We start from the raw sequence: 26704 nt of genomic DNA, 5'->3' as shown, positions 1-26704 counted from the left end.
AAATTTTGGTAGGTTGAATTTTCATCTTCATTCCATTCAACATACATTTGGGGTTTCCCTTTTGTATTTTTATTCCACCATGGCTTATTTAGAAGGGTGTTGTCTAGTTTCAAAATATTTGGAGATTTTCCAGGAATCTTTTTGTTATTAACTTCTAACTTAATTCCACTGTGATGAGAGGACATATTTTTTGTGACTTGAGCCTTTTAACATTTATTGTGACTTCTTTTATGGCCCATAATATGGCCTATTTTGGTAAATGTTCCATGTGTGTTTCAAAAGAATGTGCCTTCTGCTGTTGTTGAATGGAGTGTTCTATAAATATCAATTCGGTCAAGTTGATTGTTGGTGCCGCTTACCTTCTATACCCTTGATTATGTTCTACCTATCAATATCATTTATTAAGCAGAAGTGTTAAAATCTCTGCTGTAGTTGTGATTTGCATGTTTATCCTTGCCATTCTGTCAGTTTTTGCTTCATGTATTTTGAAACTCTGTTATTCCGTGCATAAACTTCTAGAACTAAACCATCTTGATGAATTGACCACTTTATGATATGAAATCATGTATATATTTTTTGAAATTATATTCTTTATATATGGCAACATTCTTTGCTCTGAAATCTACTTTTTTCTGATGTTAATCTACCTTCCTTCCTTCCTTCCTCCCTCTATCCTTCTTCTTTCTTTCTTTTTCTTTTGGTTCACAAAATTTAATTTAATATTTAATTTAATATTTCATGGACACCTTTCCAAGTCATAGACATCTTTTCTGAGATATAGTTGACATATAATGTTATGTTAGTTTCATGGTATAACATATTGATTCAATTCAAAATGGTCACCACATTAAGTCTAGCTACTATCCACCACCACACATAGTTACAAATTTTCTTCTTGTGTTGAGAACTTTTTTTTTTTAAGATTTTATTTATTTATTTGACAGAGATCACAAGTGGGCAGAGAGGCAGGCAGAGAGAGAGGAGGAAGCAGGCCCCCTGCTGAGCAGAGGGCCCGATGAGGGGCTGGATCCCAGGACTCTGGGATCATGACCTAAGCTGAAGGCAGAGGCTTTAACCCACTGAGCCACCCAGGTGCCCCTCTTTTTTTTTTTTTTTTAAGATTTTCTTTATTTATTTGAGAGAGAGAATGAGAGAGAGCATGAGAGGGGAGAAGGTCAGAGGGAGAAGCAGACTCCCCATGGAGCTGGGAGCCTGGGACTTCTGGGATCATGCACCTGAGCTGAAGGCAGTCACCTAACCAACTGAGCCACCCAGGCACCCAAGAACTCTTTTTTGAAAGATCTATTTACTTATTTTAGAGAGGAGGGTAGTGAGGGGAGAAGGAGAGAGAGAATCCTAAGCAGACTCCCTGCTGAGCATGAAGCCTGAGGTGGGGATGGATCCCACGACTCCAAGATTATGACCTGAGCCAAAATCAAGAGTTGGATGCTCAACCAACTGAGCCATTCAGGTGCCCCCTGTGTTGAGAACTTTTAAGATCCACTCTCTAAACAACTTTCAAATATACAGTACAGTACTAACTATAGTCACCATACTGTACCATACATTCCCAAGTCCATCTTTCTTATTTGTGTTAGCATGGTACACCTTTTTTCACCCTTCCACTTTTTGACACATCTGTGTCTTTATATTTAAAGTGTGTTTCTTGGACATGTGCAGAAATCTTTATAGTCTAGGGCCTATTTCCCTGTAGCAGCTCCATATTGGTAGGGAAGGAAAAAGTGCCCCGGATCCTTTCAGGATTAATTTATTCAAAAGAAAAAACAGAAGAATACTCAATATGCAAAAATCTTGTCAAGAAAACGAAGGAAAACCACAGAACATGCTAAAGGGCAGACCTCCATTCGGAAGATGTCCCACAGGAGGTGGAAGGAAACTCTCAACCTTCCAAAGAAGGTGTAAGCTGGGAAGCAGAAGGAAATCTTAAAGGAGGGCCGACCCAGGCTGGCCAGGGGTTTAAAGAGGACACTCCTGTGAGGCATTTGGACCCTGAAGAAATGGTAAGAGGAGTAGATGAGTTGGAAAGGCTTAGGGAAAAGATAAGAAGAGTAAGAAACAAGTTTGTGATGATCGGAAGCAAAGACATTCGCACAGACGTCCTTACCCTGTGTGATTTAGGCCTTGAATTCCTTTTTTGTCTGATATTAAAATCTGGCCTCTTCTTTCTTTCTGTTAGCATTTTCTGATGTATCTTTGACCTTCGTTTTACTTTAGTCATATGGTGGAATTTTGTTTTAGGTAGCTTCCCTGTTACCACCATCTCACTGGATTTTGTATTTTTGACCCATTCTCCAAGTCTGTTTATCAATTGGAAAGTTTCTCACATTTGCATGAAAATACATTCTTTGTATATTGTAAAGTCATAACAGGTTACAAAGCGACTTATTGAGTCGCATACATAGAATTAAATCCCAAATTTGAGTTCATGTGTGTTACACATACAGACATATATCAAAAATGTAACTGTTTATTTCTGTGTGGCATGAGCTTTTTTCTTTTTGCTTATATGTGTTTTTTCATGAGCACAAGTCACACACATACAAAGAATGAAAGTTTTATAAGTAAGAGTTAAATAATTTGCGACCAGCTTATAAGGGCAATGGGAGCAACTAAAATCTTGATGGAAGAACTATTAAAAAAATATGAACTTCAAGTTACCTCTGGATCTCTTAGCCAGAGGAATAAAACTGGCAATTAATACAGGGGGGAAAAAAAAAGGTGTGTTTCCTTTGCCCAAGGTCATCCAGCTTGTGTCTCACAGTGGTGGAGGCAGGATTATAAACCCAGGCAGGCTGTCTCTAATCCATTCTCTTGACCTCAATGATATATGATCTCTTAAAGGCTGTCTTGAACCCATCTACTTTTCTTCATCTCCAACACTCTGTCCCTACTTGAGACCATTTATCTCCCAGATACCTACATCAGGGCAGAAGGGAAAACTTTTCCTCTACCCTTTTAGGTTCAGTAACTAGGACCTGTGAATTAAATTGACAAAAGACAGATTAGCGAGAGAAAAGACAGATTTTTATATGAGTACTAGGCAGTTAGAATTTGGGAGCTTACCAACTTAGTAAGAGAAGCGGAGGAGGAGAGCATACTTACAAGGAAAGAAAACGACTTTTAGAGGAGATAAATGGGCCCACAGGAGAACAGATGAGAAGTATTATTAGTAGTTTTGTGATAGTGTCTGGGTTTATTTCCCTAGTTGCTCCTGAGGAAGGGGTTTAGGACAATTGAGTTATTTGGGGGGACCTTGCTTTTATATAAAGGAGTTCAGGGAAAAGCCTATTTCAGCTCAAAATAATTTCATGCAGACTGCTTTACCTACAACAGCCCCTGGCTCATCTCCCTGCTTTCTCTCTTACTCTCTCCAGTCCCTTCTACTTGCTTGTTACTATAGTGATCATTTCAAAAGGTAGATAGGACTCTCTTGATCTGATGACCGCCCCCATTCTTCTCCCTGCTTTGGATGTTCCCCATAGCTCCAGTGGTGAAAATCCAAGCCCCTGACAAGGTGTGCAAGATCCTGCTGCTCTGCCCTGCCCCTCGAAGCCCACTGATCCCTTCTCTCACTGAACTATTAACCCAGGCCTGCCTGAGGGCTCCTCCACCAAAGGCATTTGCATATGCTGATCCACCTGGCCACTTGGCTGAGGCAACTCCCCCTTCTTCCCTCTGTCTTATACTGCAAAACCTCATTTCCCCAGGAAGTCCCGCTTGGTAAAGGTAATTTGGACAAGGTAATTCCTTGTCCTTGGACAGGGTAATTCTCCCCAGTGTAAGCTTTCTGAACCCCATGACTTTACCTTTCCAGCATTGGGTGAAGTGGCCATGGGTGGGACCCTGGCAGGGCAGAGACCTTATAGACACATATATCTGTGTTACTAGTGACTTGAGCACATCTGGGACACAGTGGACGCTCAGAACATCTGTTATGAGTGGATATGGAAATGAGGCATCCAAGAAAAGAAAGGCCAGCTGAGGGATGAGGTGAGGCTTAGGGCAGGACTTCCAAACTCTTACTGGGTGGAGATACCCTTAGCATCTGGAGAAGACAAAGGATCCCTGCTTAGAACCATCTTTTTGAAATATTTAAAATAATAATATATTGCATTGCCAAGGGAGTATGACTATTGAAACACAAATATCAAAATATAAAAATACAGACACATTTGTGATTAAAAATAAATAAAGAAAGAAAGTGTGTTTCTTATAAGCACCATATAATTTGGCCTTGCTTTCTTATCCAATGTGATGATCTCTGCCTTTTAATTAAAGCATTTGGGCTTTTTTTTTTTTTTCCAACTCAGAGAAATACAGGGATTTTTTTGTTGTTGTTGTTTTTGTTTTATTTGGTTTGGTTTTAATTGTGGCAAAATACACATCACAGAATTTGACATCTTAACCATTTTAAGTACACAGTTCAGTAATGTTAACAGTGTCGTACTGTTGGGCAAACACTCTCCAGGACCTTTTCATCTTGCAAAACTGAAAACTCGTTACCCATAAGCAGTAAGTCCTTGTTTTCCCCTCCCCCAACCCCAGGCAAGCCGCATTCTACTTTCTATTTCTATTTCTATTAATTTGCCTACTCTAGTAGCCACCTATACGTGAAACTGTACAGTTGAGACCACTTGTTTTTAATGTGGTTATTGGTATGGTTAAATTTAAGTCTATCATCTTGTTTCTTTTAAATTTGTTCACCTTTTGGTTCCTTTTTTTCTCTTTCTCTGCCTTCTTTTCAACTGCATATTTTTTATGATTCTGTTTTATTTCCTTTGTTGGCCTTAGTAGCTATAATTCTGTTTTATTATTTCGTTGGCTGCTTTAGGGTTCATGGTATATCTTCACACCATCTGCTTTTGTTAGTATTCCATTTCACATATAGTATAAGAACTTGACTATGATATCCATTTCTCCCCTCCTGGCCTTTATGCTTTTGTTGTCATACCTTTTCACTCATACATGTGTAATAAAGCACATTTATTTGTTTAAACAGTTACCTCTGAAAGATATGCACCACAGTTAAAATGTGTGTGTGTGTGTGTGTGTGTGTGTGTGTGTGTGTGTGTGTGTTTCCTTGTGTAGATAAATTTGCCAGTGCCTTTCATTCTTTAGGGGAGACCCATGCTTCTATCTGGTTATCCTCTTCCTCCTGCCTGAAGGACTTCCCTTCACCTTTCTTAAGAGTATAGTTCTGCTGGTGATGAATTCTGTCTGAAGAGATCTTAGGGCACCTTCATTTTTAAAGATATTTTGGCTAGGTATAAGATTTAGACTGAGAGGCGCCTGGGTGGCTCAGTGGGTTGAGCCTCTGCCTTCGGCTCAGGTCATGATCTCAGGGTCCTGGGATGGAGCCCCGCATCGGGCTCTCTGTTTAGCAGGGAGCCTGCTTCCCCACCCCTCTCTGCCTGCCTCTCTGCCTTCTTGTGATTTCTGTCTGTCAAATAAATAAATAAAAACTTAAAAAAAAAAAAAAGATTTAGACTGAGAGGTTTCTTTTTTCCTTTCGGTACTTAAACTATTTTGCTTCCCTGGCTTCTCACTTGCACTGTTTCCAGTGAGAAATTTGCACTATCCTTCCATTTGTTCTTCTGTATGTAATGCGTCTTTTCTGCTTCTAAGCTTCTAAGCTGCTTCTAAAATGTTCTCTTCCCCAAAGGGATTGAGCAATTGAGTTACATGTACGTTGGTGTAGTTCCCTTTGGGTTTCTTGTACCTGGGTTTCTTGTACTCATTGAGCTTCTTGGATCTGTGAGCTTATAGTTTTTATCAAATTTGGAAAAAAATCTGGCCATTATTTCTTCAAATAATTTTCCTGTATTCCAACCCTTTCCCCCTAGGGCCTCTAATTTTGTATATATTGGGCTGCTTGAAGTTGCCCCATAGTGTACTGATGCTTTCTTCATTTTATAAACCTTTTCCCCCCTGTATAATTTTGAATAGTTTCTCTTGTTATGTCTTCCTGTTCACTAAAATATTCTTCTGCCAAGTCTGATCTTCTATGAATCTTGAACATCTCCCTTATTGCAGTTTCTATCCCCAAAACTTTGATTTGTATCTTATTAAAATCATACATGTTTTTAAACATATGGAATACAGTCATAACAGCTGGTTTCACATCCTGGGCTGCTAATTATAACCTCTGTGTCAGTTCAGGTCAATTTTTTTTTTTTTTTTTAAGATTTATTTACTTGACTGAGGGGGAAAGAGTGGGCACACACAAGCAGGGGTTGGAGAAGAGGGAGAGAAATTTCAAGCCAACTCCCCGCCTAGCATGGAGCCAGAAATGGGGCTCGATCTCATGACCCAGGAGATCATGACCTGAGCCAGAACCAAGAGTGGGCCGCCTAACTGACTGAGCCACCCAGATGCCCCAGTTCAGGTCAATTTTGATTGATTTCTTTTTCTCACTATGAGTCATATTTTGCATTCATGCCTAGTAGTCTTTGTTTACATTCCAGACATTGTGAATTCTACCATGTTGGGTGCTGGATATTTTGATATTTCTGTAAATATTCTTGTACTTTGTCATGGGAGTCAATTAGATTGCTTAGAAACAGCTTGATCCCTTCAGTCTTACTTTTAAGAGCTATTAGGTAGGATCACAGCAGTGTTTAGTAGAGGGCTAATCATTCCCTACTGTTGACACAATACAGAGTTCTACCTAATGCTCCATGAATGATACAGTTTTCCAGTTTGGCTGGGGCGGAACAGACTCTGTTCCCAGCTCTGTGTGAACACTTAGCATTATCCTCTAATCCTTCCAGATGATTCTTTCTCCAGCTTGGCGTAGTTTTCTCCCACTCACAGGTCTATCGTGCTGAACACCTGAGGGAGACCCTCTCCAGATTCCCAGATCTCCGTGCAGCTTTCTCCTCTTTAGTACTCTGTCCTGCAAATTCTAGCCACCTTATTCTCCTCAGACTTTTAGCTCTGCCCCAGACCCAGAGAATTCTCAACTCAGAGAATTTGCTGAGCTCCACCTGGATTCTCTTCCCATGCTGCAGCTTGGAAACCCTCATAAGACAGTAAGCCTGGGCACTCAGGGCTTACTTTGTTTTCTTGTCTCTCAATAACTGTCCTTTATTCCATGATAGAGTTTGAAAAACATTGTTTTATATGTTTTGTCTGTCAGTTGGTTGTTCCAAGAAGGAGAATAAATCCAATCCCTGTTGCTTGGTGTTCTGGAAGCAAAAATCCTTTCTTATCCTTTGTCATAACTCCAACGGTGCTGGGCACGTGATTGACTCATTCATTGACAACTTCTAGAATGAATTCATTTTTGTAAGCAGTGATAGTCAAGGAAAATTTGTTTAGAAATTCAGTTGTTGGGGATTGGGTAAGGTTTTTTTAATGTCCAGTAACAAATTTTTGCAATTCTTACTCAGATGAAGACCAAATTTATTTATGAAATTGCATGAAGGTGTTAAAAATTTTTAGAAACACACTATATATAGCAATGTTTTTAAAATGCTTGCTTCATGGGGACCTGCTTTCATTTATTTTAGATCATTTCCTAAGATACAGAAAAATTTATGAGGTCAACACACATATAGCAGAATCCATGTTTACTGACACTACCAGAGTTTTCCTGAATGCCTGGCACATAGTAAACCCTCGATACACATTCAAAGAATGATTGAACGAATGGAACACTTTCTGGATAGAATACTTTTTACCTCACCAGCCAACATGATTTTATTTCAGTAATATCTCTGTCAGATATACCTGTTCTCCCCTTTTGTAAATTGAGATTCCTTAAGAAATTAAAAATAGAGCTACCCTATGACCCTGTAATTATACTACTGGGTATTTACCCCAAAGATACAAATGTAGTGAAAGAAGGGCCATCTGTACCCCAATATTCATAGCAGCAATGGCCACGGTCGCCAAACTGTGGAAAGAACCAAGATGCCCTTCAACAGATGAATGGATAAAGAAGATATGGTCCATATATACTATGGAGTATTATGTCTCCATAAGAAAGGATGAATACCCAAATTTTGTATCAATATGGATGGGACTGGAGGAGATGATGCTGAATAAAATAAGTCAAGTAGAGAGTTATATGGTTTCACTTACTTCTGGAGCATAAGGAATTAAATGGAGGACATTAGGAGAATGAAAGGAATAGTGAATTGGAGGAAACTGGAAGGAGAGATGAACCATGAGAGACTGTGGACTCTGAGAAACAAACCGAGGGCTTTGGAGGTGAGGAGGTCGGGGAATAGATGACCCTGGTGGTATGTACTAAGTAGGGCATGTGTTGCATGGAGCACTGGGTGTGGTGCATAAACAATGAATCTTGGAACACTGAAAAAATAAAATAATATTAAAATAAATATGCAAAAAACATTGGAGCTCTATTTATAATAGATCTATGCCTCTTCTGGTCTTTTCACAATAAGCTCTGTCACCCTTACTTTGTAACATTGTTTGGTCAGATGAAATTAACCCAAATCAATATTTCTTTCTCTATAAGAAAGACCAACATTTTGATTTGGAAATCTTAATTGAAGAGGTTTGGCTTGTGGTCTTGAAAGCATCAGAGTTGCAAAATGCTTTGACTTCGAGCTTAATTCTTGTGGATTCTTGGAGCTCTAGCCCCTTGCCTGGAGCTCTCTCCTGATCTCTCATGCCTTTCTGCGGTCCAGCCAAATCTTGCACATCTTTTAAGCCCAGCTTAAGCCTTCCTTCCTCTGAGAAGCCCTCTCCTGCCACACAATCTCGCCCTCTGCCTGCTCCTTAGAACTGAATTCTTTTCCGTTCACTTTGGAGCTCATCAACCATACTCCTTGTCATCTCTTTTGTGTTTATGTGGGAACGTCCTTCTCAACCAGCTCGTGACCACCTTGGGACCCAAGACCCACGTGTGTCTAGCACAGGATTAGTACTAGCAACAATCAACACACACTGAGTACTTACTTGTTCTAAGAGTGCTTTAGGAATGACTTCTGGTAATCCTCGTCTCACTCTATGGGAATGGTGCTATTGCTACACTGCTTTCCAGATAAGGAAGCTGAGGCCGGGAGAGTCAGGTCACTTCCCCAGGGTGGTGAGCAGAGCAAGAATTCAAATCAAGTATTCTGGTCTTGGAACCTGAGGCCTCCCCCCTGCTCTGTGCCATGGCACCTGGGGAGTGAGGGGGTAGGGAGGTACTCAATTGATCTCTATTGAATGAAGGCAAACATGCAGGTCTGGCCTCTGCAGGAGGGAAAGGTCCGGAGAAGCTCTGTTCTGTTGCTGTTTCCCATCACCACTCCTGTACTGTGCCTGTTGTTTTAGGAGCAAGAGCCTGTGTGGTCCAGGAGGAAAAAGAGAGGATAGAAATGAGGTGCCTACACCCCTCTCCTGCCTTCCTCCCTTGCAGGCTGGGCAAAGAGCAAGTTAGGGCAATTCTTCTTCCTGCCACCCCGTAGCTCTCAGAATCAGCCGGCAAACTTGCACAGGGAGAAGCAGTAAAGGGAGGTGGGGTGGGGGTGGGCGCGGGTAGCCCCATCCCCAGCTCCCTGGATTCTGGAGCCTGAGCCTCCCAAGGCTCAGTCAATCGGATGGGCCTTTAGCTTGCCGGAATTTGGCCGGATTTACAGAGATAAGATCACTCTGACCCTAATTCCCCAATGTAATTTATGGGCTTGCCTCCTGTGTGCTGTAACACGTCTGGCTCTCCAGAACCTCGTAATTATTTATGTAAACACAGCATCCCGCCTTTGTGGATTATAATTGGACTTGAACAGCAAGAAGTAGGGACTTACATCCTTGGGACCGTGCTGAAACCCTTCTTTTGAAAACTCTCACCTGACTCTTTGAAATCTTCCCGGTGGCTCATGGATAGCTTTAACCAGACCAAAAACAATTTTTTTTTTCCTTCCTCTTTCAGCAGGCCTGGGCAAATGTATCCCCAAACACCACCAGGTTTTGTAGGGTCCTCTTGGCAAATGGGGTAAAGATCCCCCAACCTTCTCGGCTGGACCCAGACTGGGAGGACAGGAGCTCTGGGGAGGAGGCTTCCACAGATCTCCTCATGGTCTGTTGGAACATGAATTTTATACCCCCATTAAGAATAAACAGGATTAGGAATTTAATGCTGTTTGGAAAAGAGGAGAGGTGGCTGGTTGAAAGAGAAAGGTCTTTGCTTTTTATTCATGCTGTGAGTTCCCCAGGAACCTTCGCTGTACATACACACAGGAGAGCCAGGAGGATTAGGGGAAAGAAAATGAGCTGATTGAACCAGATGGTTCGGGAAGCACTCCCAGGAGGCCACTGGGGTGAATGAATCTGCATCTTTAAATAACATTAATTTCTGAAAGGCCCAAATTGTTTCCTAAATTACTGCACTGAACTCTTAGCTTTCATCTATTTTTATGGCACCTCTCCGGGTGGAAGGTAGGAGCCTGCTTTGGGGAAATTCCTCATCCTCAGGGTTGCTGGTAAGAAATCCGTTTCCTAAAGGAAAAAGAAAATCTAAGAAATCAAGGTGCTTTGGAAAACGGATTTTGGCAGAGACAACTCCCCCCCCCCCCATCCCACTGCCAGCTGGGTTACTCATTTCCTCAGGAGCCAGGGGCAAACCAATTAACCTCAGTATCCCCATCTGTAAAATGGGGTTAATAATGCTTACCTGCTGCAGGAGTGCTGTGAGGTTTTAATTGGGTAATGGCCGTGCAGCCCTTTGATGTAGTAAATTTTATTAACTTCCAAGGGATTCCCAGAGGCCAGAAAAAGCAGTTAAAACCCAAGGAAGAAGAAAGGCATTGAAACGCAAAGCTCTGCTAAGCTTTCACCTCCAGCTCTAATTTCAGAAGTGCGGATGGGAGTCAGGCTGCTCCAGGGGGAGTGGAAAGCGATGGCCAGAACTAGGGCTGTTTGGCATTTGGGGAGGAGCTCAACTTTCAGATCGCAGAGGCTAAAGGTAAACAAATAGCCTTGCTTGATCAAACCAAGATCATTCTTTGTCCCCCCCTAAGGTGCTTTTCCAAGAGTGAGTCGCCAGGAAGGGAATTATTTTGGTGTTAATCCAAGCTCCTTGGAACTGAATTTAGAAACCCCCAGCTTCTGGCTTCCTGCTTCCCAACAATTAAATAAAGACAGAACTCAAGGTCTGGCCTCTAGCCAGTGTTCCTGAGCAGAGAAGGGGTGGGGATCAGCATGGGCCAGAGGTCAGAGAACACGGGGCTTTTGCGAGTTCCATCACTTACTGTGAGCTGCACCGGCTTAGGCGGCTGGACCAGCTCTGTGCCTCAGTCTCCCGCTTTGTAAAAATGATTTTAATCAGACATCTTTGCCTTAAAGGCCCAAGTAATTAAGATTTAGCATGTGGAATGCACTAACACTATAAATCAGGCTCAAAGTGTTAGCTGTTCTAATTCAGGACAAACCCCTGCTTTCCTTAACTTCTAAAAATTTCAGTTCTTGGATCATTGTATTCCAAGTCAACTCATTCAGCACAAGGAATGCCTTCTTCCTCTCTGACTTCTGATCGCCCCAAACACAGACTCAATGCCCACTCACCAGTCTACACAACTGGGCATTGGTTACAAGGAAACAGCCCAGTACGGTGCCCAAGTCACCCCGGTCTTCCTTGGGGCTGTCCCAGGTTTGGCACTAAAAATCTGTGTACCAGGAACCCCTACTTCAACCCTGGCAAAACTGGGGTGGCTGGTCAGTCCACTGGGTCCTCTGGCTGGTGAGAGACTCTCGTTACCAGTTTCCGACAGGCAGTCACGGACCCAACATGAACACATCCGGGAAAGAGAGGCACCCTAGTGTGGCAGAGGAGCACTGAACAGGGAGTCCTACAACCCAGCTCTCGTTCCTGGCTCTACCAGTATCTATTGACTTCAGTTCAGGCTTGTGGCCTCAGTTTTCCCAGCTGTAAAAGGAGGGGATGTGGTGTGACCCCTTTTCACCTTTTCCTCCAGGGAAAAAGGCCGCAGAAATTGCCCAACCCCCAGGAGGAATGCTAGGTGATCTTCAGCAAAAAGGGTCAGTGGTAGGAACATGTTGCAGGGTTCAGCCCCTAGCGTCCACTGAGTCCCGTAGCATCTTTCTCTGTGAGCAGTGAACACATGGCTGGTGATGGGGCCATTCCCAACAGCCAAGTGATGTACAAGGTCTTCTACAGAATTCTTTACGCTGCTGTCCTTCCTAAAATGGGCATAAGGATGTCCCTGAGATTCAAAACCTGTCTTTCCAAGGCTGTGTTAGGTTCAAGTTTGGCAAAATAAAGTGCTAAGTGCAAAAACTAAAACAATTTAAAAGACCTGCTCTGTGTCCCTCATCACAACTTCCTAAGCTACACCGTTGGGGTTTTTTTGTTTGGTTTGGTGTGGTGTGGTTTTCTGTAATTGTGTTTTATTGTACAATTTGAACGTAAAGGAAAATATCTGCTGCTACACATTAATTATCCTTATGTTTTGTCTTTGCTGCCCAGATTCTCCAGCCCAGTCCCCTGCCCAGTTTCTCCTTTGTCTGAGCCAGGGAGACGGGGGTGGGGGTGGGGGGCTCATCACAATCGGATTGCTTGGTGGGGTCACTTACTTTTGGGGGAGCTGATCCTTTTAGAGTTGCCCCTAGTAAGAGTTTAAGTTAACAAAAGCGGTCTTCTCATGACAGATCAGAACCTGGCTGTTACAGCATTACGAAAAAGAAAGAAAGAAAAATCACATTTCGAAGCAATGGGAAACGATGATTGAATCAAAGCCGCCCTCAGAGCCTCTCCCCACTCCCGCCCCATCTGAAAACAGCCCTGTTTCAGTTTCACCGCTGAGCTCAGCCTGCCTGCTCCAGACATCCAGACCTCGCACTCTATAAATCGTCTCTGCCCCTGCCCCAGAGTTGCTGACTATATGTACTTTTGGGCCCGGCATTAATTCCCTCATGCTTGGCTGGTGACATTAAGATTTGTAACTGATAGAATGTGTTTTTAATGTATTTCCTGCAGGTTACTATTAAAGAAATCTAATTCTTCTGAACTTGCAAAAGGTTCTGCTTCCATTTATATAAAAGGGGCGGGGGCTGGGTATTACGGGAAGAATTTCCCTGCAGCCTCCAGATGGATCGGGCAGCCAGAGCGGTCTGGATTGCAGGAGATTGACTGTGCCTAGCTCAGAGCCTGCCTGCTTGGGCAACAGGAAAACTGGGTGGCGCTTCCCGCTGGCTCCCCGGCTCCTGGCACATTGATCTCTAAAATATATGTGAAGGGACAGAATTAGGATTTAACCCAGATTCTCGCATCACAGAGAGCAGGGCATCAGACTCCCAGAATGCATGCTTCCTGCCCATCGGTCTAGCTCATGGCCTGCGCAAGTCACTTGGCCTTTCCATATCTCAGTTACTTGTCTGTGGCTGGGGCTAGTCAGAGTCCCCACCTCCTATGGTTATAATGAGGGTTTATCGCAAACATGGCCAAGAGCAATGGGAGCCCTTGCTAAATTGCTCCAGGCACTTTACACTCATGAACTCACTGAGCTCTCACACGGGTCCATGGAAGAACTGTTGTTAACAACCCCATTCTACAAGCGAGAGAACTGAGGCAGGAGGGGTTACTTGGTGGCTTATGCAAGGTTTGATTTCTTTTTGTCCTATCGCTCTACCTCCCACCTCGAGGCCCAAGTTCTCGAGCGCAGGCTGGACGACGGCTTGCGAAGGGCAATGCTGTGTGTTACACTTAGAGTGATGCACACATGGCCGGTGCACAGCAAACAGGTGATCTAGGGGCTTCTCTGACTTTGCATGACTTTCCCAGCCAGCTCGGGGAGTGGGAGGCACATGATCAGGACAGGACCTGGGAAGGTATGAGACAGGAGGGAAGGGACCAGAGTAGGCAACCGACAGGGGCTCCCAGCTATGGGAAGACGACAGGTGTGTGCACCCAGCCAACCTGCTGGCTTTGGTCAAGTGTAAGTCCGTGCCTGCTCAGAGTGATCACATTAGGGACCCATGACACTTTGTCAAAAGCATTCATGCCAGGGGCATCTGGGTGGTTCAGTCGGCTGAGCATCTATCTTCAGTTCAGGTCATGATCCCGGGGTCCTAGGATCGAGCCCCGCTCCCTACTCAGAGGGGAGTCTGCTTCTCCCTCTCCACCTCCCCCTGCCCGTGCTTGCGTGCTCTCTGTCAAATAAATAAATAAAATCTTAAAAAAAAAAAAATGTACTCATGCCAGATCCTGGTACCTCAAAGGTCATCAGAGCTATGAAGTTTAAGGGCTGAAATATGCATAGGAACTTCTGGAATTGTGCCAGGGCTGGATAGGGGGGTACCTTGGAAGGTGTGGGTCGTAAGGCTGCTATTTCAGGCAATCAACAAACCCAAGGATCAGAATGAAGCAAAGTAAGACTCTGGCCCAAGCAGTCTTTGACTCCACGTCAGGAGCCAGAGGGAAAACCGAAGCCTGTGGAAACATGATTTCACACACACACACACACACACACACACACACACCCCTCTGTCCCCCAGCCTGTGACGTCACAGCCCAGACCCTGACATAGTCAAGGAACTGGCTAAAACATAGGTTGGGAAAGCCACTGGCTAGAACAGAAATATCTTCGGCAACTGCCGCTGGTGATGGAAAGGTGGAAATGGAAATCTGTTTAAATATGATGTTATTTTGAAAAGTCTAATGGGAAAGTCCCTATTTAAAAAAGAGTTGACTCTACATTGAAACCGGTTGGTGTTTCCACAGCCACATGTTGACTAAAGGCCTTGGAAAACAAACTTCCTGGTAGATCCTGATTCAAATCACTTGGGAGCGAATGTTTCAAGGTACAATCCCTGAGCTGTGAGCAGAGGGGCCCAGTCAAGAAAAACCCTGCTTCTGTGTTTATGAAAAGGCAAACAGATCCCAAAGGGAGGCCCAGATCCTAGCTGGCTTTGAGCACAGGCCCTCCAGGGAAGAACACGTGGATTTGAAGCAGGTCTGAGCACAGCTTCTCTGGGACCACAGCTGACCCCCCTTCTCTGTGTTTCTGAGAAGGGCAATTTGGAGCCTCGTCCACAAGCACTCACTAAAGGCTGGGCTGTTCCCTACATCTTCAGCACGAAGCCATATTAACTACGTGCATATAAATGCCGCAATGTCCCATTTCTCAATGCAGAAATAGGGTAAGCAGAGTGACCTATGTCCCAGTTTGCCCCAACAGGCTCAGCGCCTGCAGTTGTCTCAGCATAATTAAGGATCGCTTTCCCCTCCGTTCTCAAAAGGGCCCCTATTTAGATGATGAATTACAGGGGCGCTATATGGACATCCTAGGTTAAGCGAATTGCCCCAATTTGCCCAGCGGGAGAGCGGCAGAATTGGGATTTGAACCTAGGGTTTTCTTTCATCCAAAGAGCAGACCATGTGGGAGTTCCTCCTCATTTAGGATAACAAAGACAATCAGGGGTGTTAACTGCAAAGCTCCACAAGCCCTTTGAGAGGTGCATGTCTGTTTCCCCTGCCCCTGACCTAGAGCCTTCTGGAAACTGTCTCATGTCTCTGTGCAGGAAAAAGCACACTAGGGGCATCAGGCTCAGCAGACCAAACACACAGCCTCACCAACAACCCACTCTGCTGTGTCTGTCTGCTGAGTGTTTCTCCCAGCTCCTCCATGATAAAAATGTAAGAACTTGGCTTCCGCCTTTGGACCACCAGCTCAGCTTCCGGACCCCGCCTCCAAGCCAGGACCACAATTAGCCCACCCCACTAAGAGGACCTCTTTCCCTTGGAAGGCTGCCATGGCGCCCACCCTCAGTCTTCTTTCCATGGCTTCGGAGACACTGCAGGCTTGTCTGTCATTCCAAGTTCCTGTTTAACAGCTATGTTTCAGGACCACAGAAATGATCCAATCCAAGCTCATTTTTTAACCAGTGAAGAAACTGAGGCCCCAAGAAGTCAAGTGACTGGCCTGAGGGCATAGAGCCGAGCCAAAAGCTGAAGCTGGAAGACCCCGTCTCCTTACCCGGAGGCCAGTGTTCTTTGACGCTTGGTTTATTCTCAGGGTGGCTTCTGGCTGTCCAGTGTGAGATACCTCTGGTCACCACTGAAGAAGTCGTTCATGTGATGAGGCTTGTTGGATGCCTGAGACCAAGACATGTCTGCCTGACTTGGTCCCTCAGACCTTGAATCTACCAAAATGTCAGGGTTAGCAGCAGGGTCTTTCACTCACCCACCCACCCTGGGCCGTTACCCACAAACACACCCAAAGTCAAAGAATCACCACTCCTGAGGGGGCCTTCGGACAACTGGCTACTAGAAATGCCGTCCTTGTAATGAGTGGACGATAATTTCCTTTCACTCTTTAGCCTTAGCTCCCCCCAAAAGACACAGTGCGGGGCAAATGTGACCCCACTTCTCCTACACACCCTGAAAACCACTGCTCTTTCGGTTATTCTTCACGTGATTTTTCCTTGGTGGGATGAGGGCACAGGCTCAAAGTTGAAGCCCACCTCTGCCCTTGCTCTGCTGTGTGGCCTTGGACAAGTCACTGAACCTCTCTGAACCTCAGTTGGCTTATGGAAAACATGGGGAGGGTGTGAGAGTGTTTTCTTCCATGGAGATTATTGGGATATGATGAGGTAACGCATCTAACCACCAGCTACGTCCAATACAGTAAGCATTTATAAACAGTGACGTTAATAATCACACATTTCTTCAACTTCAGACTCTTTCTCTAAAGGCAGCACCAAAGCCTTCATATCTTGGGAAGCCACATCGCACAGGCAACTTTTAGCATCAGCTACGACCCCTGTCCCTTTACCTCACAGAGCTGCTAATACGGTCCTCCCATGACTCTGTGACTCTCACAGATGTGTTTTGGTCCCTCCCTCCCTGGGGGAGGCTGGCCGCCCTGCAGCTTGGACTTCATCCTTCTAGAGGTTGTCTGTCTGTCTTTGTGGCCCATCGGGACCATCCTTCAGGATCTGGGATGTGCAGAGCGGGAGAGACGAAAACTACGTGAAAACCACAAAGGCTCAAGCCCATGAGGCTGCAGCTGGCCTCCACTGGCTTTCTCCCTCTCTGGGTCCCAAAAGCCCACTGAGCTGCCCAGTGAGGTGATCCCTTTAAGCCTGACTAGCCATGTGGATGTTCCGCCCACGATTGTCTGCTGAGGAGCCCTTGTGCCCTTTTGAAGCTCAGTGGAGTGAAGTGTAATCTTAGTGAGCCAGAACACGTTCTGATAAAGCGGCCTCCCCGGGCCCAAGGGGCCTCTCCTCGGCAAAACCATTAACATGGGAAGCTGAGCTGGGGCTGAGATTTCCTGGCTGGGTCCTCCAGCCCTTCCGCTGGCCTTTGATCACCGGACAGTAGGACCTCACGGCTCAAAGGAAGAGCTCCCTCCGCCCACCACCCTTGTTTTAAAGATGAGGAAATAGAAACCCAGAGAGGGGCAGCGACTTGCTGAGGTCACACAGCAGGCAAGGGGCAGACCCCATGCTGGAAGCCCTTGCCTACGCTGGCCAGGCCCTCCTCAGGCGGTACAAAATGGTGTGTGGTCAGTGAGAAAAAAGGGAGAGGACCCTAAGGACACTGTGACCATGGAAGAACTGGTGTCTTTCCCTGGAAAGCCCTGGCAGGACCCCCCAAGCCTGCACACAGGCCAGGCCCACTAAAGGAGGAAGGGAAAGCAGCATGTGTCTGGTGAATACCCACAGCCTTCTCGAAGCAACGCAGCCGCTTTCAGGGGCCAGCAGGAGCTCGGCCAGGCTGGTGTGTCGCTGGCCTCCCCAAGGCCTCACAGCACAGGTGGGAGCTTCCATGGGAGTGTGTTGCCCCGGCAAAGGGCTCTGAGGTGACTTGGAAAATGAACAGGACCAGGCCAGACTCCATCTCAAGGCGCTTGTGAGGATTAAAGATGTGCTTAGAATAGTGCCCAACAGGTACCCAGGGCTGGCCACCGTCACCGTTGCCAGGTCATCTGTCATTCCCCTCCACCCTCGGGGCCAGTTCAGCCACAATCAGGCCACGTCCCCACCTTCCCTCATCTGGTGAGAAAGGAAGACTGTTCTGGGAAAGAATGGACTCATAGCTGGGCTCCTCATCCAGACTTCCAAACCCACTGGTCAGAGGGCCACAGACACACCCCATGGGAACTCTGGACTGACACCCCCCCGCCCCCAGAGCGGGTAAGAGGTCCGGCTGCTGTGTGCAGAGGGGTCAGGTTGTCCTCTGGCTCTCTGTGCGCCCTCTGATTTTCCAGAGCACCTGAGGGAGGGAATTCTGGGGGCTGGGAAAGGGCTCCCTCAGCCCAGAATGCAAGCAGACCCCCCCAGAACGAGATATGAGGGTGAGTTGGGGCAGGGAGACCTGGTCCTTCTCTTCAGCCTGGTGTGTGGTTTTCTGAATCCCCAGCCACCCTGCGGATTCTGCCAGGAAAGTTGAGCCACTGATCTGGGTAAGAGGTCCCCAAGGGAAGAGACTCCAGGTTTTCCTAGCTGTGGGACACCTGGGGCGGTGCAGAGGAAACCAGCAGGGGAAGCAGCGGACTACTGCTCCTAGTGATATCTTGCTCAGGCTGTTGTGAGAAGGAGTTGACCTTCATAGGGCTTGATGGGGTGCAGAGAGCAGAAGCCTGCTGGGGGCCTCAGGAGAACTGTCCTCCAGACGATCCACAGACACAGAGTGTCCACAGTTGACCGTTCTATATGTTCCAGATCTGACTTCTCTGTTTCCTTGGAGTCTTAGCTCTTTGAGGACCAAAGCCAGGACACTTTCTCCCTGTGCAACTCCTCACAGTGACTAGCCACAGGTCTTCACCAGGGATCAACACAAAGGAATGAATGAATAGTAAGCTGATTCTCCCACTTGGCAGCATCCCAGGCTCCCTCTCTCCCTGCCCCCACCCCATCCTAGAGTAAGCACCAGGTTTTAAATGTCACATTGATCAGTGAAGAGACTGAGACAAAGAAGACAGAGCCCCTCCCCGGAAGAGCTCCCTCCTGTAGACACTAAGTGTCTCTCAGTGCGGGAGGTGCCCTCCCAGAGGGGTACAGATGTGGGGAAAACACAGAGGAGAGGGACCTGACTGAAAAGGATAGAATCAGGGAAAGCTTCCTGGAAGAGGAAATGTCTGAGAAGCGTCCTCAGATGGGTTCTGAGCCAGCAGATGTAGGGGGTAGGGATGTGGAAGGGTGTTAAAGGCATCCCACCCCAACGGGGCTGCCTGAGGGAAGGTGCAGAGGCAGGAAGGGGCAGGGAAGTCTGGGGAACCCGAGAGATGAGCTGGGCTGGCTGTGGGGCAAAGACAGTGTTGGCAGGGAAGACAGGGACAGAGTTCCACGTGACAGGTTATCCTGAGGGCAGTAACAACCTCATTGGAGCCTCACGTCCACACAATCCCTCCATCAAAGGAGCAGGAGGGTCTTTCAAGCCTAGGACCAAAACCTGGCTCTATCCTTTGCTGGCTATGAGATGCAGACAAGTCCCTGGACCTCCCTGAGCTCTGACCTCCTCTTCTGGAAACAGGAGATCAGAGCCTCTCGCCAGTAGAGGTCCTCAAATAATTGAATGACTGAACGCAGTGTCCTCGGAAACCCTAGCACAGAGCCTAGAACGTGTAAGGGCTCGCTCCTTAGAGACGGGTTAGTCACTCACTCCTTTACTGATACCTTTGCTTCTCCTTGCCTCTCATTCCACACTCTGCTATCAGGAAAGGAGGTGATACACTCATTTGGGGAGTTAGGACATCTTTGGCTGCGGTGACAAAAGCTAAGATGACAGTGGCTCCAATAAATAGGAGGTTATTTGTCTCTCATGGAGCAGCTGAACACGAGGGACAGGGAGCACAGGGTGAGTCTGCAGGGCTGGGCACCCGGGCTCCTGTTCTTTCTCTGCAGCCCCTGCCCCGCAGCTTCTGGCTCCCAGCTCTTGGCAGTGGAAAGGGGAGACAGGAAGCAGAGAGCCCCCCTCCTCCCTTTAAGGGAAAGTGGTGGCTGCTCATGTTGACACTTCTGAGTGTTCAGGCCACATGCCACGAGCCACGGGCTGGCCATTCTGTGGCCTCACATAGCTGCAAGGGAGGCTGAGAGATACAGTCTCTCACTCAGCTGTTCTCAACCTGGCCAGAGTTTGCCTCCACCCCCAGGCAACACCTGGCAAGGTCCAGAGCCATTTTTGGTCACCTCTGGGTGGGCAGTGGTGTGGAGAGGCCGGGGACGCTCCCCAATGTCTTCACAAGCCCAGGACAGCCGCCAACCGGAAAGAATTCTCCAGCCTGATACGGGTAATAGCACTGAGGTCAAGAAACCCTGCTCTGATCGGGCAGCCAGAGCCTGGGGGTCGTATTACAAAAGGAAGGGGACAGGCAGCAACGTGGCCACAGTTACAGACACCAGACATGGAGGGTCACATGTTCAAGGAGGATTAACAGATACCTTTTCCCAGGGTATCTCTCTCCAGCAGGGATCAAAGCTTTAAGTCAATGGGCTTCGAGGACTATCAAGAATGAGCCCACAAGACAGGGAGGATTTGTGGCTGGGCAGTCCTGAAATCTCAGCCCCTGGGTGGCCCACCCAGAACCGTGCCACCAGGGAGGCTGGAACCCGCAAGCCTCCCAGGGAGACGGGGCCCCACAGGTGGGGTGTGCCACCTCACCCTGCGGCATTTCCCCCTCCTAATGGTCTTCCTCGGCATTACCTGGGGTCTCGTGAAACCTATTTTGAATTGGATCTGTTTCCCAAGGAGGCGAAAACTGAGCTGAGCGCAGAGGGTGAGAGGTAAGGGGCTTTCATTGCCAGGAAAGACAGCACAGTAGAACCTTCCCAGGATTCACTCAGCAGCACCAAATCACCTGCCGTGAATCACAGCCTGAGAAAGTGGCCAGGGAAGAGGAGTACGAATGTGGGTATAGTCTAAGGAACTATCCCACGACCCTGTTGGACCGTACTTTCTCCGAATCAGGGTTTATTGGGCATCCAAATATTCCAGAAACTGTCCTTTGCACTCCTCCTTTAACCTCTCCTTAGCCTCCCCAAAGAACTACCATTATCCCCACGACAGAGGGTCGAGAGATTAACTTGCCTGAGGCCACAAGCTAGTTAAGATGGGAAGGAGGTAGAGGGGGGGACAATTTTGACCTTGGAAATGTCTGGCCCTACAGCTCACACTCTTTCCACACCACCTCTAGCCACATGACGGCCAAATGGGGACCTGACCTACTGTCAAAGGGCTGCACTTCCCAGGAGGAGGGCCCACCCCCCATCTCGGTCACTTGCTCCGCTGTCTCACCCACAAACCAACCTCAGTCTGGGGATAAACGTTGCAAAGAATGGCATCATCCATTCTCTAATTTCCAGCTGGGGAAAAGAGGAGCCCAGAGTGGTCTAGTGGCTTGTTCAAAGCCACACAGCGAGTCAGCAAATGACTCAAAAACCCTGCCTCGCGTGGCTTGAACGAATAAACAAACAGCCACGGGGCCACAGCCCCAGCCACCCTGCGGATTCTGCCAGGAAAGTTGAGCCACTGATCTGGGGAAGAGGTCCCCAAGGGAAGAGACTCCAGGTTTTCCTAGCTGTGGGACACCTGGGGCGGTGCAGAGGAAACCAGCAAGGGAAGAAAGGTTGCTTTCGCCAGCAGGCATGAAGGAAGCAGCAATGACTCAAGGACACGCATGCTCCAGATTCATTGAGCAAAAGGCCCCATATTTAGACAGAAGCTCTTTTGAGTCTTAACCACACCCAATGCCGCAAGCCAGCATTTTGTCAACAGGAAGCCCATCCCAGTGATGCATCTTCTGCTCCCTCGCTCTGGTTGCCCCTGGGGGGTCCTGCTGGGGGTCGCCAGACCGAAGGAGCCAAGCCCAGGGATGACCTTCAGGCCTCTAAGGACGGCAGTTGTGTCCAGCAGCTGGGACCTCAGATTTTCCCAGGCCAGGTTGACCACGAAGGGCCTGAAATAGCCCTGAGGTTCTGTGTCCACAGTGCCCGGTGGGCAGTGGCAGCAACTACGGGCGGCAGGAAGGAGCACAGCACCGCTCTGTTGGGGCCACAAGAAGCCCCGCCTCCGCCAGCCTGTGCCACCTGCCAGCGACAGAGTGGGGCAGAGATGTTGGCTCACCGCTGGGCTGTGCTGAAGCGGAGATCCATCTGCTGGGCTGGGAAAACTGATACAGAGAACCTGAAACCTATCACCAAGAAAGCAATTAGACACTACACATAGAGGGACGTTCCGCAAGGTAACAGCCTGCTCCCAAAATGACATCATAGCGGCATTATTCATAATAGCCAAAAAAGTGGACGCAGCACCAGTGCCCATCAACAGATGAACAGATAAACAGGATGTGGCATATCCATGTTGTGAGATGTGAAGCCACACAAAGAAATGAGACTCGACACAGGCTACAACACGGACGAACCTTGAAAACTCGACGCTCAGTGAAAGCAGCCAGATGCAAAAGTCCACCTACTACCACAGGGTTCAGTCTCTGTGAAATGTCCAGAATAGGCAAGTCCGTGGAGACAGAAAATAGATTAGTAGTTGCAAGAGACTGGGGAGATGGGGTAATGAGGAGCAACTGCTAATAATGGGTACAGGGCCTTTTGGGGTGATGGAAAACTCTAGAATTAGTGGTAATAGTTGCACAACTTTGTGCATATAGTAAGAAAACACTGACGTGTACACTTAAAAGGGTGAATGTTATGGTCTATGAAATATATCTCAATAAAAATGGTTTCAAAACACTGTAACTAAATGCAGTGTGTGGTCCTCCATCGGACTCAATATTGGGAGAAAAAAAACTTACAAAAGACATTATTGAGACAGGGACAGGTGAACGTAAGTATTGCATTAGATGCTAGTGTCATGTCAACGTCAAATTGAGTTGACATTGTCACCACTGAGTTGTCATGGTGCTGGGGTTCTGTGTCTTTACCTGTTCTCAGCAGACATGGCAGAAATGTTTAGAGGAAAGTATCCTGATGTCATCAGTGCATTCTCAAATGGCTCAGCATTTATAAAATGACAAGGTTCGATAACTTGCCTGAGGCTGCATAAGAAGAGACCAAATTAAGAAATCAGATATCGGGGCCCCTGGGTGGCTCAGTTGTTAAGCATTTACCTTCGGCTCAGGTCATGATCCCAGGATCCTGGGATAGAGCCCTGCATCTGGCTCCCTGCTTAGCAGGAAGCTTGCTTCTCCCTCTCCCGCTCCCCCTGCTTGTGTTCCCTCCCTTGCTGCCTCTCTCTCTCTGTCAAATAAATAAATAAAAATCTTTATTAAAAAAAAAAAGAAATTAGATATCATCTATTGCAGTGGTTAAAGAGCGTGGGTTCTCAAGCCAAACTGCCTGGGGAAACACATCCCTGCCCCCTATTGGCTCTGTGACCTTGGGCAAGTGACTTAACCTCTCGGTGCCTCATTCTCCTTATTTTGAAAGTAGGAATAATGAGATAATGATAACAATGCTAGTCTCTGTCTCTTGGTGTGAGTTAAAACTGGTGAAGGACAAGGCTTGGCACACGAAAAGTCCTCTGAACCTCTTTGAGGGATAAAACATCTGAAACCAAGTCTAGTCTGTTGCAGAGATCAAACAGACCTTCATACTGCCCCCTCCCCAGAGAGATGGTGGGATCTCGTTCGGTGCTGGGATAGAGGCCAATTTGAAAAGGGCAGAGTCATTAGAAGGCAGGAACTGATGGGTAAACAGGTCAGGGAAAGGGAAGACAAGCCATAAAGGACAGGACATCAGAAATCAAGTCCAGAGGGCATAGGGGACGGGGTGGGAGTGGGGAAAAACTGGGCAAAGAGAGGTCATACAAGTTGGAACTGACAATGGTGAGGCCCTAGACTGAAGGAGAGGGAACGGCTTCTAGCTGAACCCTCCCATGTTCCAGCTGAGGAAATGGGCCAAGAGAGGGGCATAATGGGCTCAGAGGCTTACAGCAGGTAGGGCATTTGGGAAAATATTGGCAGGACTCCTGGTCCCATGCTCTAGCCCCAGTAAGAATCCTCAGAACATGGCTTCTGTTGCTGGAGAAACGAAAAACACCTGGATACTAAAATGATGGGTGTCATTAAAAGGTTCTTTGGGAACCTACCATTGTTTTCAATACCTTCAAGACTCAGAGGGGCTCCTGGGTGACTCAGTCAGTTAAGCCGCTACCTTCAGCTCAGGTCATGATTCCAGAGTCCTGGGATCGAGTTCTGCATCCGGCTCCCTGCTCCACGGGAAGCCTGCTTTTCCCTCTCCCACTCCCCCTGCTTATGTTCCCTCTCTCGCTGTGTCTCTCTCTGTCAAATAAATAAATACAATCTTAAAAAAACAAACAAACTCAGAATGCACACTGGTACAGCCACTGTGGAAAACAGTATGGAGCTTCCTCAAAAAATCAGAAATAGAACTACCCTATGGCCCATGAATGGCACTACTGGGTATTTACCCAAAGAAAAGGAAAACATGAATTCAAAAGGATATCCGCTCCCCTATGTTTATTGCACCATTATCTACAATATTATTTACAATACCAAGATATGGATGCAGCCCGAGTGTCCATCAATATACGGATGGAGAAAGAAGATGTGACACACACACACACACATATATAATGGAATATTATTCAGCTATAAAAAAGAATGAAGTCTTGCCATTTGCAATGACATGAATGGAACTAGAGAGTATGATGCTAAGTGAAATAAGCTAGTCAGAGGAAGACAAATACCCTATGACATCACTCATTTAAGAAACAAAACAAAGGAACAAATGGGAAAAAAAAAGACAAACAAGAAACAGACTCTTAGAGAAGAAACTGTAGAGAAGAAACTGATGGTGATCAGAGGAGAGGCAGGTGGGGGGGGAGACAGGTGAAACAGGTGAGGGGGAGTAAGAGTACACCTGTCATAATGAGCTCTGAGTAATGTAGAGAAATGTTGAATCACCATATTGTACGCCTGAAACTAATATAACACCAAATACTAACTATCTTGGAATTAAAAAAAAAAAATGAGGGACTTCAACTCTCCCCACCACTATCCCTGCTCCGTAAATGGGAAGCTTTTATTGAAGAAAGACATTATCTAATATGAATTGCTTCTAACAAGGTGCCCAGCACCATGCTAGGAAACTTACAAAACCCAATCAAATGGGTTCTATTCCTATCTCCATTTTGCAGATGAGGAAAGCGAGGCTTAACAAGACTAAAAAGTTTGACCAAAGTTGCAGCTAACAAGTAGCAGAGGCCGGATGTGAACTCAGGTCCTTCTTGCTACAAAGACTGGACCCTTTATGCTACACCAGTGATTTCTAGTTGGGTGTTTATGGCCCATGAGCTGTGTGGAAGTCACATTAGAATGTCTGTTTTTTTTTTTTTTAAGGTGTGTTTATTTATTTATTTGACAGACAAAGATCACAACTAGGCAGAGAGGCAGTCAGGGGGTGGGGAGCAGGCTCCCTCCTGAGCAGAGCGCCCAGTGCGGGGCTCAATCCCAGGACCCTGGGATCATGATCTGAGACAAAGACAGACATATAACGACTGAGCCACCCAGGGGCTTTAAAAAACAGCCCCTAGAATGGCTGTTTTTTAAAGATGTATTTATTCAAGAGAAAGAGAAAGTGTGTGTGCACAAGGGGAGGAGTAGAAGGAGAAAGAGAGAGAGAGCCCCAAGCAGACTCCTTGCAGGCGAGGGGTCCAGAGCAGGGCTTGATCTCTCGACGCTGAGATCATGACCTGAGCCGAAATCAAGAGTCAGACTGGAAATGAGAAATTGGAGCTGGTCTGGTAGCTCTCTGATCATCTGAGACCCAGGTTTCTTCTGTATTTCTGCTCTACTATCCTAGAACATGGCTTTTTCTCAAGGTCACCTCATTGTTGAACTCTAGGCAGTGAGGAAAGGTAAAAAGGATCCATGCTCCCAGGTCCTCCATCCCCTTTTAAAGAGTTTTCCTGAAGTTTCTGCTTACAAACCACTGGCCACAAAGTGAAGCTTTGGAATTTTTCTTTTACCCAGGCACAATGATGCTAAAATTGAGCTTCTGTTGCTGAGCAAGGAAGGGGAATGGGTTTGGGGCAGCAACTAGCAACCTCTGCCCCAGTCTCCAAAGGCAAGAGGGCATCTTGGGTCAGAGAATGCCAGACAGGACCAGAAATCAAAAGACAGTCTCTGACCTTTATTGAGTCCCTGCTATTGGGTAAGTCCTAGGACCTCCGAGAGCCTCAGCCCTGAACAGAGTGTGGGGGAGGGTCAGGTGATGTGATGTTGTGACCGGGCTCCAGAGACCATAAAAAACTATTCCCACGGAAGGAATTATGTTTCTGCTACTGCTGTCATTCAACCCAAGAGTGGCCAGCTCTTTGCTGTAGGGAGGACAGCGGAGAGGTCTGGAGGGAGAGGGAGGATAGCATGGCTGGGACAAACAGAAAGCAGAAAGAGAAGCTGCAGGGACTCAGGTGTGCAGGGAATATACTGTAAGCAGAAGTCTGTTCCCCCAAGGCTTGGTGCCCCAGTTTGTGTAAAGCCCAGAGTCTGGCAAAGGTCCACGCTGCCTTCTTCAGCCCTCAAGGCCTCAGACAGGCAGGCAAACAAACAGGACACCTGGGGGGGGGGGGTGTGTGTGTGCAAACACCCAGGAGAGAGGGGAAAGCCTCCAGGGGCAGAAACCAAGTTCTGGATCCCCGCAGGGCCAAAACAACTTGCTGATCCAGTCAATAAGGCCAACACACTGGTGCAGCCAGTGGGGGAGAAACCAAAACCCCAGCCAAATCTCTTAT

General features: G+C 46.9%; 1 protein-coding gene and 1 pseudogene across 2 annotated transcripts in view; one reads left to right on the top strand and one right to left on the bottom strand.

Moving 5' to 3' along the window:
* Positions 1–26704, bottom strand: part of TCP11 (t-complex 11) — a 138966-nt gene that overhangs the window by 35092 nt on the left and 77170 nt on the right. The gene's annotated exons all lie outside the window — the stretch shown is intronic.
* Positions 1802–2297, top strand: LOC131834210 (transcription elongation factor A protein-like 8; annotated as a pseudogene).

Source organism: Mustela lutreola, chromosome 6 (assembly GCF_030435805.1).
Source record: "Mustela lutreola isolate mMusLut2 chromosome 6, mMusLut2.pri, whole genome shotgun sequence".
In the NCBI taxonomy this organism is placed as follows: domain Eukaryota; kingdom Metazoa; phylum Chordata; class Mammalia; order Carnivora; family Mustelidae; genus Mustela; species Mustela lutreola.
Note: the sequence above shows the minus strand (reverse complement) of the source record. Positions and strands in the feature narration are given on the sequence as shown.